Source organism: Sturnira hondurensis, unplaced genomic scaffold (assembly GCF_014824575.4).
Source record: "Sturnira hondurensis isolate 20B ecotype Veracruz unplaced genomic scaffold, ASM1482457v3 Scaffold0001872, whole genome shotgun sequence".
Lineage (NCBI taxonomy): Eukaryota > Metazoa > Chordata > Mammalia > Chiroptera > Phyllostomidae > Sturnira > Sturnira hondurensis.
The window spans coordinates 13,349,567-13,369,071 of NW_028074503.1; the positions used below are offsets into that span (position 1 = coordinate 13,349,567).

The 19,505-nt window shown below is 48.7% G+C and overlaps 1 pseudogene; it reads left to right on the plus strand.

The window, feature by feature from the left end:
• The first annotated feature begins 16,857 nt into the window (after positions 1–16,857).
• Positions 16,858–18,514, plus strand: LOC118980368 (nucleosome assembly protein 1-like 4; annotated as a pseudogene).
• The last annotated feature ends 991 nt before the right edge of the window (positions 18,515–19,505 follow it).

A 19,505-nucleotide genomic window follows, 5' to 3' on the forward strand; every position in this document is an offset into this window, starting at 1 on the left:
GATGCATCCTGTGTCCTCGCTAGGGCACGCCTCTCCGGACCTGGGGGTTTGGGGCACTCTGGTCTTCCTTCTGAAATGCTTTTTTCCCAGGACTCATCCCTCAGGGCACAGCTTCAATCTCTCCTCCCTGGGGACATCTTCCCTGACTCCCCGAACCCCTTCCGTGGAGATTTCCCCCTTCACCCTATAGGTGCGCAGCGGTCCGCTTTCCTACCAGCACTTAGTATTCAGCTTCCTTTCCATTCCCTCCTACGCTGATCCAATCGCTAGTGGTGGGAGCTGTCCCAGGTGCTGGAGACGCAGCCAGGAACAACCTGCCCGGCTCTCCTGCTCAGCCAACCGTCCACTGCACAACAGAAACTGCGCCTGTTCGGCTGCCCCCAGGTCTGGCCAGCACAGAGATGAGGTACAATAAGCATTTGTACTTTCATTAATGGATTTGTGTAGGGACTAGCCTTGAACTGATTAAACTCGGTCTCAGCTGTAAAGTTCTATAGAAATGGAACATTTGCAAATCAAATAAACCAACTGGAATTTGCCGGAAAGGCATTTTGGAGCATTAGTAAATCCTCTTTTTTTTTAGAGCAAAGAATCCTTTTGTAATGTAAATGGCCATCGCTTCCTTCCAGCTCTTTGTTGTTCTTGCTCAGGAGGGTTCAGTGAACCCTCTGAAATCATATGCAGAATGTGTGTGCACCAGCCCTGGGCGGTGCTCACATCTTCCATTAGATTCTCGAAGGGCTGCAGGACCCCAGAGAGGTCAGGGCACACGGCTTTGGCCTGTGCCCATTTCCCAGGATGGTTCTGACGGGCCCTCTTCTGGTGAATAATCAGTTGCACTGATCACAGTCTATTTTTAGAGAACAGCTCTGTGTTAGCCACAGACTTCCATCTAGCCATCACTAAATGAATCCCCAGTTTCACGCAGGTGGAGAAAACCCTTATGGTGTAAAGGACAAATGTATTTTCTGTTACAGAGATGGAAAAATGTGTTTTCTTTGTACTTCAATAAGGTCAAAAACAAGTCTCAAACCACATGAAAAGCTACATAAGTTGCTCAAAAGCAGGAGAGTCCTTGGAAATTTCCTGGTAAAGAAAAAAAGAACAAGCTCCATTTGAAGCTGCTGCTGAGTCTCCAAGTGCACTTTACTCAGTCTAAGGTGCAGATTTCTCCTCCCGGATTAACATTGCAGAGGGAACGTTTAGAAGTCACAGCCTCTGAAGCAGCATCCCGTACGAACCCCCACAGAGCTCCAGCTCCTTGCCCCCAGGAGTCGGATCCCACCCCCACCCTCCATTCTGTCAACAACTCAGGTGTCACAAAGTCATCCTCCAGTTTTGACGCTCACCTCCCACCGTCATGTTGGGGCCTAAAGACGGTGAATGCAATCCATTAAGAAAATCGCACCAGGAGGGCCTGGCTGAGGCAGCCCCAAACAGGATGCTGCAGCCCAGCCAGGTAGCCCCCACCCTTGTAGGCATCTCTTAATCACGAGTACTACCTACCAATTAAGATGCTGATCACGCGCCCACCCACCAACCGTCGCCAAGAGCATGCAGTGAGCATGCACAGGACAACCTATCGGGACCACCTCCCCTTTTCCCTTCCTCTCTATAAATAACAGCCCTGCCCAAAATAAAATTTGCGGCTTGATCAGAAACCTGTCTTGCTGCCTTTCTACGCGCCTCTTGCTCCCATCCCTATTCATCCGTTTCAGGTAGACTCGGGACCCCCGTTGACTGTTCCGCGGGACGGAACAACTGGCGCCCAACGTGGGGGCCCGGAGACTGCTTGAGCGGACCGCCGTCCCCGTTAGAAACCCGCTCGAAGCGCCGCGACTGCCCGACCGCGAGACGACTTCTGGATTGTGACCCCCTCCCCCACGACGGCGGCATTGGCCAGGTAAGGCCCAATCATGGGACAAGCATGTTCACAGAATGATATATTTATTAGCCAATTAAAAGAATCCCTCAAGGTGCGTAGAATTCGGGTTCGGAAAAAAGATTTACATTCATTTTTTGCTTTTATTTTTAAAACGTGTCCATGGTTCCCCCAGGAAGGCACGATTGACTCTCGAATATGGAATCGGGTCGGGGATTGCCTTAACGATTATTACCGTGTTTTCGGCCCCCAAACTGTCCCTATTACCGCCTTCAATTATTATAACCTCATAAAAGACGTCCTCACTAATCAGTGTCACGCCCCAGACATCCAACGCTTATGCAAAGAGGGCCAGGAAATCCTTACCAACCATTCCTGCCCTCCCTCCAGAGCCCACTCTGTCCCAGATTTCCCAGATACAAACAAAGAGCCTCCATTGCGCCCGCCCTCGCGGGCCCCTTCAATCTGTCCCTCAGTATCCATCGATATTGACACAGATCCAAAACCTGCCCCAATATACCCTGCCTTTAGTGAGTTCAAAAGCCCCGCCAACTCAGGACTTGCCGATCGGCTAGACCCAGCGGATCAGGCCGACCTAGAGGACAAGGCAGCCCGCTATAACAATTCTGATTGCCACGCCCTCGTAGAGGCGGTCCTTCCGCCGTTTCAGTTGCCACCATACGGCCCTCCTAATCTACCCCCTCCTACCGTGCCCGATGCGGTGGCCATTTTACCCCCTGATTTAAACAGACCTGAGCCGGCGGCCACCCACCGAGATCTTACCCTCCGAAAAACCTCCATCCAGGAGGCCCTAATTCTCATACGTGAAATCAAAGCAGTAGCAAAAGAGTTTACTGACCTGACCGTCTCCCCTCCTGCTGAACTTTTAGCTTTCCCAGTCACCAGGTCCCGAAATCAGCCCAGCAGACCCGGAGTCATAGATAGCTCTGCCATCCCTCTACCCAACAGTGATAATGAAGAAGACTCAGACAACTCAGCCTCTGATGAGGAAGAGGCAGACGGCAATACTAGAGATGAAGGAGCCTCTGCCTCGTATTCTCACACGTACAAAAAACTTAGCCTAAAAACCCTAGAAAAGGTCAAAGCAGCAGTAGCTAATTATGGCCCCACTGCTCCTTTCACTATTGCCTTGATTGAGAACCTCAGTGAACGCTGGCTCACGCCTAATGATTGGTTCTTCCTAGCTAGAGCTGCCCTTAGTGGAGGTGATTTTATACTCTGGAAGAGTGAATATGAAGAAACCGCTAAACAATTTGTTGAGCGCAACACGCGTAAAACTTCTTCTAAACAATGGACCATAAAAAAGTTTCTCGGCACTAGCCCCTACCAACATAACGAAAAACAGGCTCAATTCCCCCCCGGACTATTAACACAGATTCAGTCCGCGGGCCTTAAGGCTTGGAAACGCCTCCCCCAGAAAGGCGCGGCTACTACTTCCCTTGCTAAAGTTAGACAGGGCCCAGACGAGCCATACAGTGACTTTATCAGCCGTTTACAAGAATTGGCTGACCGACTTTTTGGAACCGGTGAAAGCGAAAGTGCCTTCATCAGGCATCTCGCTTTTGAAAATGCAAACCCCGCCTGCCAGGATGCTATTCGGCCGTACCGCCAGGGGGACCTCTGCGACTATGTTCGCCTTTGTTCGGGCATTGGCTCCGCCCATGCTCTTGGGCTTGCTATCGGAGCCGCGCTGAAAAACTTCGCGCCCGGCCAGCAAACTCATAACCATAATCGTCTTTGCTTTAACTGCAACCAGCCTGGACACTTTTTAAAATCCTGCCCTCAAAGGGCACAGAACCTGGCTAGCCCAGATATAGACAGTCCTACCCCTGCAAAGCCTCCCCCTGCCACAAAATGTCCCCGCTGCAGAAAGGGATTTCATTGGGCATCAGAATGCCGTTCCAGAACAGATATTTACGGACAACCAATTCCACAAAAACAGGGAAACTTGAACAGGGGCCAGCCCCAGGGCCCCAAACCAGGGTTGAGCTCCGGGGCTTCACAGCTCAACCCCCAAGTACCCAACCAGCATATCCCTACTCTTCCAGTGATCAGCCACGCCTCCACATCACCGACCTATGGAGAGCGACAGCAGGTAGAGCAGGTTTGGACCTCTGTACCACCGCCGATACGATATTAACATCAGAGAATAGTCCCTTAACGCTCCCAGTTGGCGTATATGGCCCACTACCTCCTGACACCTTTGGCCTTATTCTTGGCCGAGCTAGCTCTACCCTTCAGGGAATCCAAGTCCTGCCTGGAATCCTTAATAATGATTTTAAAGGGCAAATCCACATTATCCTTTCTACCACTCTGAATTTAATTACCATACCAAAAGGAACTAGGCTAGCTCGACTTATCATCCTTCCCTTACAACATATCAATTCAAATTTTCAAAAAACCTTTCGGGGACATAGTACCCCCGGCTCCTCAGACGCTTACTGGATTCAACAGATATCCCAGCACCGCCCTTCATTAGAGCTCAAACTTAATGGTAAAGTCTTTACAGGCATTCTAGACACAGGAGCAGATGCCACAGTTATTTCCCAATCCCATTGGCCAAAGGCTTGGCCGCTAACCCCTGCCGCTACCCACCTGCGCGGCATCGGGCAAACGACCAACCCTCTACAAAGCGCTCAAGTTCTACGGTGGGAGGATTCTGAAGGAAATAGCGGTTATGTCACCCCCTATATCATCCCCAACCTGCCCGTTAACCTATGGGGACGAGATATCCTAGCACAGATGAGGGTAGCCATATACTGCCCCAATAGCACTGTCATGACTCAAATGCTTAATCAGGGCTACCTGCCTGGTCAAGGATTAGGCAAAGAAAATCAGGGCATCACAGAACCCATTACCATCACCCCCAAGGCAGATAAGGCAGGATTAGGATTCTACCAGAATTTTCCCTAATGGCCATTGACAGTCCTGTACCCCATGCAGATAAAATCCTCTGGAAATTGACAGACCCTGTCTGGGTTGATCAATGGCCTCTTACCCATGAGAAAACCCTAGCCGCAATAGCGTTAGTACAGGAACAGCTCGCGGCAGGACACATTGAGCCCACCAACTCCCCATGGAATACGCCCATTTTCATTATAAAAAAGAAAACAGGCAAATGGCGCCTCTTACAAGATCTCAGGGCCGTCAACAAAATAATGGTCCCCATGGGAGCTTTACAGCCTGGCCTCCCTTCGCCTACTGCCATCCCTGCCAGCTATTATAAAATTGTTATTGACTTAAAAGACTGTTTTTTCACAATCCCTCTCCACCCAGAAGACAGGCCCTATTTTGCCTTCAGTGTCCCTCAAACCAATTTCCAAAGTCCTATGCCCCGCTACCACTGGAAGGTACTACCACAGGGCATGGCCAATAGCCCCACCTTGTGTCAAAAGTTTGTTGCAGCTGCAATTGCCCCAGTGAGAGCTCAATGGCCTCAAGCCTATATCCTCCATTATATGGACGATATCCTCCTGGCCTGTCCTGACAGTGATATGGCCAAGGCCTGCCATGCTCATATGCTTACATGCCTTGCAAACCAGGGGCTACAAATCGCCCCCGATAAAGTACAAACATCTGATCCATATTCCTATCTAGGATTTGAGTTATATAACCAACAAGTAATTACCCCCCGCATCCGCCTCAGGACTGATAACCTGAAGACACTTAATGACTTTCAAAAACTACTAGGAGATATTCAATGGCTCCGGCCTTACTTAAAACTTCCCACCGAAGCCCTCCTTCCTCTCAATAACATTCTAAAAGGAGACTCAGACCCTCTATCCCCGCGTACTTTAACCCCCGAAGCAGAAAAATCCCTAACCACTATTAACAGAGCCATTCAAACCCAACACACCAGACAGATTCGTTATGACTTACCCCTTGTATTCCTACTACTCCCTACAGCCCATACTCCAACAGGAATATTCTGGCAACCTACAACAGAAGACTTTACAAAAAATGGCCACCCCCTTCTTTGGGTCCACCTGCCAGCTTCCCCCTCACGAGTGTTACTCACTTACCCCTCCCTTCTTGCCACCTTAATTATAAAGGGACGGTCCACCAGCCGTCAGTTATTCGGGAGAGACCCTGACTCTATAATTACCCCCTATACACAAGACCAAACTAATTGGCTTCTACAAACCTCAGATGAATGGGCCATAGCATTATCCTCCTTCACAGGACATCTTGACAATCACTACCCCAGTGATCCCCTTATCCAGTTTGCTAAAACCCACCAATTCATTTTTTCAAAAGTAACCAAGATGACACCAATTCCCGAGGCCACCCTCGTCTTTACTGATGGGTCTTCAAACGGCACCGCTGCCTATGTCATAGACAAGCAGCCCTTTTCTATCAAATCCCCGTACTCTTCCGCCCAGCTCGTAGAATTATTTGCCATACTTGAAGTTTTCACCTCGCTTGCAAATCAACCTTTCAACCTCTATACTGACAGCGCTTACATAGCTCAATCCGTTCCCCTACTAGAAACTGTCCCCTTCATTAAACCTTCCACAAATGCCACCCCCCTATTTACCAAGCTTCAGAACCTTATCTTACAAAGGCAGCACCCCTTTTACATTGGACATCTCCGCGCTCACCTTGACCTCCCTGGGCCTTTAACTGAAGGCAACGCCCTAGCAGATACGGCCACGCAAATCTTACCTGCCTTCAATGACCCAATAACAGACGCTACCCAGGCCCATGCCCTACATCATCTAAATGCTCATACCCTTCGCCTGCTCTATAAAATTACTAGAGACCAGGCCAGGGACATCGTTAAAGCATGTCCTCAATGTATAGTCTCCACCCCTGTACCTCACCTTGGGGTCAACCCCCGGGGTCTCATTCCCAATGCCATTTGGCAAATGGATGTCACACATTTTTCCCCTTTTGGAAAACAAAAATTCATTCATGTCACCATAGACACCTTTAGTGGATTCATTGCTGCCACCCCTCAGACGGGCGAGGCATCAAAAAATGTCATCTCTCATATAATCCACTGCCTCTCCACCCTAGGCAAACCCCACACCGTTAAAACAGACAATGGTCCTGGCTATACAGGAAAAAACTTCCAAGACTTCTGCCAAAAGCTTCAAATCAAACATATTACTGGCATCCCTTACAACCCCCAAGGACAAGGCATAATCGAACGGGCTCACCAAACCCTAAAGAATACCCTTAACCGTTTAGCCCATTCACCCCTTGGGTTTTCAAAACAACATCCCCGAAACCTCCTAAATCACGCCCTCTTCCAACTTAATTTTCTTACACTAGATATACAAGGTCGCTCAGCAGCCGACCGCCTCTGGCACCCGAAAACCTCCAGCCAGCAGGCCGCTGTCATGTGGCGTGACCCACTTACTAACAGTTGGAAAGGCCCAGACCCTGTCCTCATATGGGGAAGAGGCTTTGCCTGTATATACGACCAAAAGGAAGACGGCCCCCGCTGGCTCCCTGAGAGGCTGATAAAACAAGTCAATCACCAGCCCATCCCCGCACTCACCTCCCCAAATGAGACTAATCCCATCCCAGGGGCAGAAAATGCACCCTGAGGACCCCTCTTCTCTCTCCTTTCAGGAAAGAAAAATGCTCCTACAATTAATTCTCCTCCTACAAATACACCCACTTCCGGTCGACGGCGGATTCGGTGAGCCATCCACAGATATCCACAACAGCTCTCTTCGGCCCTCCCTGCAACTGCGGAGGAGGACACGCCCAGTCAGTCCCCACCCATTCCTTAATGGTCGACTGCGGCGGCGTGTTACCACATTAGTAAGAGACCAGCTCAATGCCATCCTAGGGAAACCTATCCAGATTCACTACCATCAGCTAGAGATACTAGATTGCGAATGTGATTCGTATTCATCAAGGCCCTCTCCCACGGGAGCTGCATAACCCTCGAGAGTTTGCATTACAGTCTAGTTGCTGTAGTGGATACCGCTAGGTGCACGACAAAGTACTGCAAGGAGAGGCCCTTAAGAAGGCCACTCTCGAGTCTCCTGAGAGGTAAGCCGGCTTGCATAGAGGTCTGTACTCATTTCCTCTCCTCCGAAAAAGGTACATACAGGGCTCAGGATGAGCTCAGGAGGAGCCTGGCCACTGCCTCCCCTAGCTGGTTAATGTCCATAACAATTTGTTACCTCCTTGCCTTAAAAAACAAAAAGGGAGGAGATGTTGGGGCCTAAAGACGGTGAATGCAATCCATTAAGAAAATCGCACCAGGAGGGCTTGGCTGAGGCAGCCCCAAACAGGATGCTGCAGCCCAGCCAGGTAGCCCCCACCCTTGTAGGCATCTCTTAATCACGAGTACTACCTACCAATTAAGATGCTGATCACGCGCCCACCCACCAACCGTCGCCAAGAGCATGCAGTGAGCATGCACAGGACAACCTATCGGGACCACCTCCCCTTTTCCCTTCCTCTCTATAAATAACAGCCCTGCCCAAAATAAAATTTGCGGCTTGATCAGAAACCTGTCTTGCTGCCTTTCTACGCGCCTCTTGCTCCCATCCCTATTCATCCGTTTCAGGTAGACTCGGGACCCCCGTTGACTGTTCCGCGGGACGGAACACCGTCACCCAGGTGAGTGGAGGGCATTCACATCTCCTCCCTCTCATCAAAGGCAAGCCAGGTCTCTCCCTTCCCCAGGGCCAAATCTGACCCCATAGCTACCACCTGCATTTTGTCCTCCAGACAGCCCCCACCACTGGCAGAGCTGCCCAGAGAGGTGATTCCTGGGGTGTGGAAGGGGCCTTGTGGGCAGATTCCCTGGGCAGGGGCGGAGGAAGAGTTAGGGAGAGGAGAGACAGCACTGAAATCTGTGCCTGCGGCTGTCCCTTACCTCCCTGCTTTATGATCCTTGATGAGGTTTGCGCCATTTCCAAACTGCTGTCTAAAGCCTGCAGTCTCTGAGAACAGGCTGCCCTGACCTCTTCCTGGCTTGGGGTCAGGGGCAGGTCTGAGCAAGCTGAGGTTATTTTGGGGAGGTCAAACAAAGTTAAGCTGTGGAAGTGACAAGAGAAAAAAATGCTGAGATATTCTAAATCAAATTACAGCAGGCTGGAGGGTGAGAGGAAGAGACCAGGAGAGTTAATCAGGAAACAGACTGATTACATTCCTGAATGTATGCTGAAACTTTGAATCAATTTCCAGGCAGCTATTTGAGCAAATTATCCAGAAGAATAGCTGGCTACCAGACGCCACCACACACCCCACTTACACGGAAGCTTCTGGACTGCTGCCCGCAGCCAGACCAGAAGCAAGTCCCAGAACTTTCCCTGCTTTGCCTTCCACCCCACCACTCCCAGGCGCCATCTACAGGGAGTGTTAATGCCAAACAACTTACATCTTTCTCCCCAGACTCGTTGCATAGAACAGCCCCATCAGCCTCAGGGTGGAGGACACACTTGTCTTCTGTGCCTGGCAGGGCCACTGGTGGGTCAGACCGGCCACCCCAGGACCCAGTCCTTCCCCTGGCTAGCACCTGGCTCAATAAACCCTTTCTTTCAGAACGGGTTTCAGTTCCAAAGGTTTTTGTTGGACAGGAGGTTTTTCTTTTGTTTTTGGCTTGTTTTTCTTTTTTTTTTTTTTTTTCACTTTCTATTGTGAAAAATTTCAAACATAGGGAACAATGAGCTAATAGAAAGATAAGCCTCTAGATTCCCCCCATCTCAACTTGTGATACAGGGTGCAGCCAAGGGGGGGGCCAGAAAAGATTTGGAATGGTGTCCAGAACTCAAAGTGTACAGGAATATTGGAGGAAATATTATTAAGATATCCTCACCCCACCCCCACCCCCAGGTGTCAGTTGGGGGAAGGGACGAATGGAGCAGGGCCATTGAGAGCTGTTTTGCATAGCAACAGTTTTGCAGCTAACCTCTGGAATGGTCATTTAACATATCTATAACCTTTAACTGGTTTCTTAGATATGTTAAAGAGCTGTGGCCAAGTTTTGGGCCAGGGAGAAGTGAGTAGCTACCCAGGTGGGAACCGGGGCTGCTTCTCTGAGACAGGCTGGAATTTTGATGGCTGCTTCTCTGAGAGAGTGCCTGCTTGAGAGCCATGTGGCTTTAGCAGAGTGGGGGCTAACCAGGCTGGAACGGAAGCTGCTTCTCTGAGAGAGTGCCTGCGAGAGAGGCATGTGGCTTTAACAGAGTGAAGACCCCCTCTTGGCCAGGGGAGGGGGAGAGCCACACTGTTTTGGAAAGATGTAGACCCCTGTAGCCATTAGGAGGGAGAGCCATGCGGTTTCAGCAGAGTGCAGACCCCCTCTTGGCCAGGTGAAAGGGAAAACCACGCAGCTTTGCCAGAATGGAGATCCCTGCGGCCAGGTGAAGAAGAAAGACGCGCTTTCGGTGGAGTGCGGCTTTGGTAGAAGAGGCCCACGCAGCTTTGGCGTGCTCCCTTTGGCTGAGTGGCCTGGAAAGCAGGAGACTTTGACTGGAACTTGGTACAAAGAACTCTTGCCAGTGAAAGGTGCCGCATGACTTTGGATTAATTGGAGATCCTGCCTGGACAGGCAGGCGACACAGCTCACGTGCCAGCGACCTGAAAATGGACGTGTGCTCTTTTCCTGATTTACGGTACCTGGAGTTGGGACAGTGGGAAAAGGGAGCGCTCTGTGTGTGTGTGTGTGTGTGTGTGTAGATGTATACCCTTAAAGACTTTAATATTTTAAGGAAGGCATTAGGTCTGAATAGCATTAAATAAACATTTTGTTTCCTTTTCACAAATCTCTGGCATTGAGAGATGTCTTTCCAATTGGCGGCGGACAGAAGAGCCCTATAGATATTAGTGTATCGTCCTTGGGAGGGGCCCCTGTTTTCTGTAGCAGTTTTTGGCACCCCTCGGTGGGCCAAGTATTGCCCCCCCCCCTTGGACCCTTTGTTCGGTAACACTTGGACAATTCCAGTCCTGGCTTCTCTTTACCCTAGCCCCCAGAGGACTCTTTTGAAGCAAATTCCAGAATTCAAAGCATTTCACCTATAAATATTCCCATGCGTATCTCTGAAAGATGAGAAATCTTTTATGTAAATGTAACCACAATACAATGATTAGGCTGAAACCAGAAAAGCCAGTGTTTGTGCTCCCTGTCATCTACCAGACCCTAAAAGCAGAGACAGGGACTGACTATGGGCGCTTTATTCGATGGCCAGCGATCTGAGAAGACAGCAGGTTTGTATCCTGACAGACCCTCTTACATTTCCTTTCAAGCCAGCCTTTTGAATGGGGGGGCGGGGGGCAAAGTGTAGGTCAGGGGTTTGGAATTCAAGGGGGAAAAGTGTAGGTAAAGCATTTGGAATTCAGGAAAGAGGTTAATCAGATAAAACCTGCAGAAACCTGCAGTCCAGCAATTTCTCTAAAATCCTTTCACCCACTGACCAGTGATTTTCTTTATCTGTGTTCCGTGCCCTGGACAATTTTGTCTGCATCCTGGGCAGCCGACTGTCTCTCCTTGGAGCACAATGGCTTGGATACCACCTTGACTGCTTAGGGTCTCTTCCGGAGCACAAAGGTTAATCACTTGCGGTCTCCTGGAGTCAGGGCAGGCCATACCTGCAGTTCCTAAAACAATAGCTTTTCACCTGCATTTCCTACGAGGCTTATGAACTATCACCTTAAACTAAAATTTCCCAGCTCTTGAGCTCCCCCATCAACATCTAAAAAAACTTTGATGATAATTCCCTCATATCATCAACTATGCAGGCAATATTATTAATCTTTCTCTGATGGTTTCATAAACGGTTTTATTTTTGTGGTGTGTTTAAATCCAAATCCAATAAGGTCTCCGCTTTGCTGTTAGTTAATAAAGCTCTAAGTCTCTTTTAATGTGTAATTTTCCTTCCAACTCTTTTTTCTTGTTAGTTATTTGTTGAGAATATGCTTCAGCTTCAGACATTCTCTTCATCTCTAGCCATTGTCTCTGCTTCCTGTGTGATTCTTGTTTATTCTTTGTCTTTTCTGGGAGCCAGCTGGGGTGGGGGAAGGGACTCTCCCCATGATGCTGTCGTTCATCTACTGCCGTCTCCTGGAGAATTCACCCTTTCCCCCAGGAGGGTCTTGTGCCTCCTGCCTCGGTCCCCAGGGACCACTCTCTCCAGGGTACCCTGCCACCCCTGGCTGTCTAAACAGGGGTGGAGTGGGGGGTGGTCTGGGCCTGCCACTGCTCATCAGTCACAGCCCCCCAGGGCACACCCAGAGTCAAACAAAGTTGGGTTTTTCGTCCTGTTAAAAAGAGAGAGGCCAACGTCATGGACAACTGGGTACCCTGGAAGAGCGTTGGGAAGGACTGAGAGTATGAATTGGACTTGAATTAGGTGATTTGGAGGGGGTTCAGGGGAAGGGTGTTTTGCTCTGCATTGGGTGCTCTCTGGGACTGAGGACTGATCCTGTGGTGACTTAATCTCATGTAGGATTTAAGAAAAATGAAGTGATTAACGCTACAAACAGTAAAGGAGCCTCGGTCCAAAAAAGGGGGTCTCTGGGCCATTCTTCAGGTCTGAGCAGCATTCTTCTTCTTTTTTAAATTTTTATTTATTGTAGAGAGTGGAAGGGAAAGAGAAGGGTGGGGATAGATACATTGATTTGTTCCATTTATGTATGCATTCGTTGGTTGCTTCTTGTATGCCTCCTGTCTGGGGATCGAACCTGCAACTTCGGTGTATCAGCAGGTAGATGCTCTAACCAACTGAACTACACAGCCAGCGCTCTGGGCAGCATTCCTTTCCTCGTCGGTGCTCAGGCACACTTGTGGAATGGTCTTGTTTTTCCCTGTCCCTCACATCCCCGAGGGGCCTTGTCTCGCATAGGTGTTCTTTGCAACTGCCTCTGTTCAGTGAGGAGCACCGTGGCCTGGCCCTCAGTGTCAGGCCAGCTCCCAGCCACCAGGCCTGCTTTTCGTTTTCTCGTGTCCTGTCTGCACCTGTTCTCAGCCTCCTGATGTGACTGATGCCTCTGCTGCCTTCGGGCTCTGGGCTCACATGCCGGCTTCTCAGCTGTCGCTGGCTTGCTAGGTCAGTGGCTCAGAGATCTGATTTCCGAATTCCTGTGTGTCTTCTCTCTGTGCTGTGTTCTCTTGCCTGGTTAGTCTCTTTACCACTGGAGACTTATGCCTTTTGGTTTTGGTTTTGTCCCTTTACTTCAGAGGACTGTGGGGAGAGAGCCAAGGCCTGTGACTGTATCTCCACAGCACGTGTCGCTGGCTTTCACCTGGGCCACTTTGTCTGAGAGCTGCTCCTCAGTGAGGTACCCTGGCCTTAGTGAGGGGACACCTGGCACTTATGCCCAACAACCCCCCCTTCTTGATAAACAGGGGGAGACGTGTGGGCCACAGGCTGATACGGGGTCCAGAGGGTCCCCTTCCCTGACTGACAAGAGCTGCCTTTTTGCAACAGGCACTTCGCCTCGCCCTCCGATTCTGTGCCGAGGGCTGTGTCATCCTGGATTCGTTTGTTCTCCAGAGTGGGTTTCCCATGGCTGAGTCACTTTCTTTCTTTATATCTGGAGCAGTAGACATATTTGCTCCTTAGGAGCTGTCAAGCTAGCAAACAGACACTTTAATAAGAGCCGTACCTCTCACCTGGGCAATTCGGTACTTTTAATTAGCTAGCTGGACAGCTACTTGTCTTCTTTAAAGTAGAAATTGTTAAAGGCCAAGGGGGAAAATGTCCATTTAATGCGATGTCACACTTATGTCATTTGTCTGGGCAACTTGGCTTTGCTCAGTTGTACTCTGTGGAGAAATAATGGCAATATCACAAAGGAAGCATTGCTCAGATGTGACCCCGGGGAGCCGAGGGGGCTCCTCCGCAATCATAATTACACATCCCCGGCCCTGTGTTAAATGTGAAGGAAACATCTTTGCTGATATCGCCCAAGAAAGAAGACGGCATTGGGATGGAAAATCTGGTTCCAGCTCTGCAAACCACCAAACGTTTCATGGGGCTTGTGGCGGACGAGTCAAGAGGAATGAGGAAAATGGCTGATGCCGGAGCCGTCTGCCGTGAAATCCACTCCTAACACCTTTTAGGAACCTTGTTCTTCTACATGTCGTATTTTTATTGTTTAAACAGTATTTTATCAAAGTATAGTTGGCACACAATATTATATTAGTTTCCGGTGTACAACCCAGTGATTTGACATTTATATACCCACACTAAGTCAAGTAACCATCTAAATAACTGTATTTCTGAAGAGCTGCCTTTGCACGTAGGCTGGGATTTGCTCCCGGAAGTGAGCATGACAACATGAGAGGGTGTGTTGTTCAGGAGCACCCCTTGCTGTTAGCAGCATGTGTAATGCCGGCAACCACACTTCCTCCTATGATTCCCAGGGTGACGCTCGTGTGCTGCGTGTGCTGCATGTTCCGTTTTCACAGCAGCCCCGTTTACCAGGAGGAAGAAAGCCGGAGAGGCCAACAATGTCACATAGTCAGGGAGAGACGCAGCCTGGACCCACGCCCCTCGGTCTGACCCAGCTCAGGGCCTCCTCCTCTGGGAAGCCTTTGACCTCCACATCCCATGCTCCACCGATGCACTCGGCACTCGTGTTGTATCCTGGGACCTGCTAGGCATCTGCCCCTGTTGTTAGACCACAAAAGCAGGCTGGGAACTTCCTCATGTATTCCCAGTCCCAACCCAAAGCAGTGTCTGGATAAATCCCTCCACAATGAACCCAATGCCAAGCCACACCCCTTCCTTTGTGGCCGAGCACTGCCATCCCTCTGTCCCTGTGTGGTCCTCTGACTCACACGCATAGGCCCCAGAGCTCAGAACTCTGAAAAAGGCCATTCACTTATACATACAAATGAAATATGATGGGACTAGCATTGGGGCTGAGTGTTTTTCAAAAAAAATGAATAAAACAGAGGAGGAGAAGCAAAGATCTAGAGATGGCAGGTGGACTGTGAGGACAGCCCTCTGCATAGGGACACATTTGGTAAATGAACTCTCCCTGGCAGCAGCTCCCCGCAAGTAAGCAAAGGCAAGAAGGGTCCAGTTTGTCATGAAGGTGGAAGTTCTGTGCAGCTGAAGGGGTGAAGATGGCATAGGGCAAGGGGCCAAGCTGCAGAGGACTGAGGGGGCACAGAAAGTCTCATTTCGAACTCAGAACCATATCCAGATTTATACTTGAGTCAAAGATATGAGGAAGAGGAAGCACGGAAAAGAAATAGTCTGGAGACATCTCCTTGGGTCTGGAGAAGCTCAGCTGGATTAAGCAGTGGGTGGTGATAACGGACGTCACCGTGTGGAACAGGCTCTGGGCTGGGGCCCCGCCACCCGGGTTTGGATGCAGCTGTGCGGTTTCCGGTGTGTGGCCTTGGGCTAGTTATCTGCCCGTCTGTGCCTCAGTTAAACCCTCTGTAAAATGGAAGTGACGGCAGTCCACATAGGACTGGGTTGCTTTGTAGATTAAGAAGGTTGGCCCTGGTTGGTGTGGCTCAGCGGAGTGAGTGCCAGCCTGCGAATCAAAGGTTGCTGGTTCAACTCCCAGTCAGGGCACATGCCTGGCTTACAGGCCAGGTCCCCAGTTGGGGGCGCATGACAGACAACTGATCAATTATCTCTCACACACAGATGTTTCTCTCTCTCTCTCTCTTTCTTCTTCCCTTCCCTTCTCTAGAAAACAAATAAATAAAACCTCTAAAAAACAAAAAGTTTAATATGCACGAAAAGCTCAGGTCCATAAACATAGCTACTGCCGCGGTGAGCACCTGCTACGGGCCAGCACTGTGCTGAGCACTGGGCACATGCCAACTCACAGGCTCCTCTTACAACCACAGAAAGGCCAGTACTTTTTTAAATTACATATTTTTGTACATTTTGTAAGAATATACCAACATTCATTTAATTTTGTAAAATCTTTATAAAACATTTTATTTATTTATTTTTAGAGAGAGGGGGAGGGAGAGAGAAAAAGAGGGAGAGAAACATCAATGTGTGGTTATCTCTCGCATGGCCCCAACTGGGGACCTGGCCCACAACCCAGGCATGTGCCCCGACTGGGAACTGAACCAGTGACCTATCCATTCACAGGTTGGCGCTCAACCCATTGAACCACACCAGCCAGGGCAAAAGGCTGGTACTTTTATTAGCATCATCCCCATTTTACAGATGCAGAAACTAAGGTACGGGTTGCCTATTATCTTTCCCAAGATCACACAGCTAAGAAGTGGCAAAACTGGGGGTTGAATCTGGACACTCTGATATCAGAATTGCTTTACTAACCACGGTGCATGCTGCCTCTCAAAAATACTAAGATATTTTTGTTAGTACCGAAGTACCTGTTGTGTACTGAATTGTTTCCCCAAGAAAGAGCTGTTGAAATCCTAACACCTGATACCTGTTTGTTCTCATTTGGGGCTTTTCTCCCCACGTGCTTAAATCTGTTAAGAGCACTTGACATATACGAATGTTCAGGTAACTGGTGGTGAGACTGACCAAATGACTGGGGCCTCTGTGGTAATGCAACACACAGCCTCAGGTGACAGATGCCAACTCAATGAAAACTCCGCTTTACACTAAAATAAATCCTTTCTTTGTGAAGGACTGATTAAGTTCTGGCTCCAGAGTTGCTTTTGAAACGTTGCTTGCCTCCGCTCCCCTGCCCCCAGCCCCCTCACTCTCAGCACAAGGAAGGAATGGTGACGTAGGGACACTCCTTGTCACTTCAGTCTGACCAAGAAGCAAGAACTCATTGCTGATGTGAAAATGAAAATGGCAGGACCCAGCGGTACGTCTGCTGGAGACAAAGATGGGGACACAGGGCACTCTGGGCATGACCCCTAAATCTAAAGAAACACTTACAGTCAGCAGGTGTAAGCTGTAGCTCAGCCAAAAACTCCTGCTCGCACAGAAAAGCATGGAGCAGATGAAAGCCAGAATTCTCCACAGCCACCGAAGACCACGTCTGAAAGTGGGGAAGCAAGGTCCAGAACTCACAGCTAGGCTGCATGTTCTAAAAAGAACGGAGAGATACCAACTGCCATATTACAAAGGTTAATTCTGAGTGGCCCGATAGCAGATTGCTTCTTTTTTGTTTTAACTTTATTTTGTTCTGTGTTTGGGTTTTTTCCCCCCTCTCTGTGTGCTTTTCATGTGTTCTGCAATAAAGACCTATGACTTCTGGAATTAGAAAAGTTATTTTTGGCTGCCACTGGCACAGGAGGCATGAGGAGATAAAAAAACATTCAGATGGCAGATACCAGCAGCTTTTCAATGGGGTTCCTTCAGACTCCTTGGAAGCTGCTGAAGACACTGCAAGTGCTACAAAGAAATCACAGGTCAGGTGATACAGAGCCCTCGAGTTCTGGTAGCCTAGCAGGACCAGCTTGACAGTGGCTCCCACACTACTCCCAGCTACAACAAGACCTTGTCCAAAGAAGTAAAAAAAATAAAATAAAATAAAAAAGAAATCAACACATTGAAACAACTTCAGGTGAAGTGTGCTCACAGAGAAGCCAAGTTCTATAAAGAGGAGAGGAAGTATAGGCACTGTACCAGCCTCCCACTGACATGAGACGTGTTAGGTGATGCAGAGCGAACAGACGCAGAATTGGAACCTCACAGTGAGAATGGAGGGGAGGACAAAATGGCTGGAGCCATGCAAAATAAAACTAGTTCCAGCGTCAGCAAAAGGGCCAAACCCCAAAGGAATTTTGGAGTCTGGTTCACCACCTTCTTTTTCTCCCCCCCCCCCAAATTTTTTATTGATTTTTTTGAGAGAGAGACATTGATTTGTTGTTCTGCTCATTTGCGCATTCATTGGTTGACTCTTGTATGTGCCCTGACTGGGGTTGCAGTCCAAAACCTTGGCGTACGGGATGATGCTCTAACCAACTGAGCTACCTGGCCAGGCCATGGCTCACCATCTTTAGAATCATGGCTATGCCGAGTTAGTCCCAGAAAATGATGAGCCCATCTTGAAACACCTACAGGATGTTAAAGTGAAGTTTTCAGACCCTGGACAGCCTATTGGAGTTCCACTTTGAACCCAATGGCTGCTTCACCAATTCAGTCCTGACAAAAACGTGTGAGATGAAGTCAGAACCAGATAAGCCTACTATCCCTTTTCCTTTGAAGGTCCTGAAATAGTTGACCTGATGGGTGCACTACTGACTGTTGGGGGTTGGCGGGGGGAGTGTTACGGTCAAAATGATCCAGAAAAAGCAGAAACACGAGGGTTGAGGCACCGACAGAACAATTACTAAGCAAGTCCCCAACGAATCGTCTTTCAGCGTCTTCAGTCTGTTGCAAGCATCTGGCGATGGAGACTGACTGGGTGAAGATTCTGAGTTCACCGGAGCCTCCAACTTCAAGAGCCGACACTTCTTCCAGGAGCGGCCGGACTTCACTGGGGAGGCCACAGAGAATGATGACAATTTTGAAGAAGGGTGAGGAAGGAGAGGAGGAGGAATTAGAAGTAGACGAGGAGGGAGACGATAAGGATGGTGTCACAGTGAACCCCAAGAAGGAGCCTACCCAGACCTCCGAAAGCAAGCATCAGTGAGCATCGAGGACGTGACACTGTGCTGCGTTCACGCCTGACCTGTTTTCACGTGCACGGTTTTCACTTTCATGTTTCCTTTTTCCTTATTATTTTGCTTAACCTGTACAGTGGCAAATGCATTTCAGACACAGGAGGTTTTATTCCATCATCCTTTATGGCCTTGGGTGCAGCTCAGTAGACTTTCCCAGGCCCTCCTTGGGGCAAGGGGGCGGGGCTAGAACACGTGGAGCCCAGGGCAGACGTCTGGGGAGCTTCTGGTCTCATCTCTCATTCAGAGGCACCACAGGTTAACAGTCTGTTCTAGGTAGCAATAAATCAAATTCAAAAATGTGGAAAATTCCACAGGACAAATGACGCAGTGTCAACAAACAATGCTTTAAAAAAAGAAAGGCAACTGTCAGATGAAAGTAGAGGTGAGAATCACAACCAAATGCCCTGGGTGGTGTTTCTTTGCATCCTGATTTGAACAAACCAACTATCAAAATATGTTTTTGAGATAATCGGGGGAAAATAAATATAAACCAGGTATTGAATATCACAAGAAATTACTTACTTTGGGTTTTTTTTGAAATTACTTACTTTGTTGAATGTGATGATCCTGTGGTTAGCGTTTTCAAGTCATCACTTTAGAGATAAGTGCTGAAGCATTTGCACGTAAGATTATATGGTATCTGAGATCCACTCCAGCAAAAACAGAAGTGGGAGAACAGTAGAGACGAGAATGCCGAATGGTAGGTCTTCACGGAGGAGAACTTGGCCCCTGAAGTTTTATACCCCAGTAGCTGCTCCTGTATCTGGGAGAGAGGACTGATTTGATTTTTTAAAACTTCCCACTTATTGTACACAAATATTTTAATAAAAATACAATAAAAGTGAGTTGCCAAAAAATTAAATGATAAAAAACAGACATACAACATACAATCCAATTTTTAATGGATTCAGCACATAAAATTATATTTCAGTAAATATAATCAGAATGAGCATATCCTACAGAAAGGAAAAATAATTGTAAAGCCATATGTGGCTTTGAATGTGTGTCTATAACCTATGAATATGAATAATTGCTGTTACATTTGTAACTTTTTGTCATTCC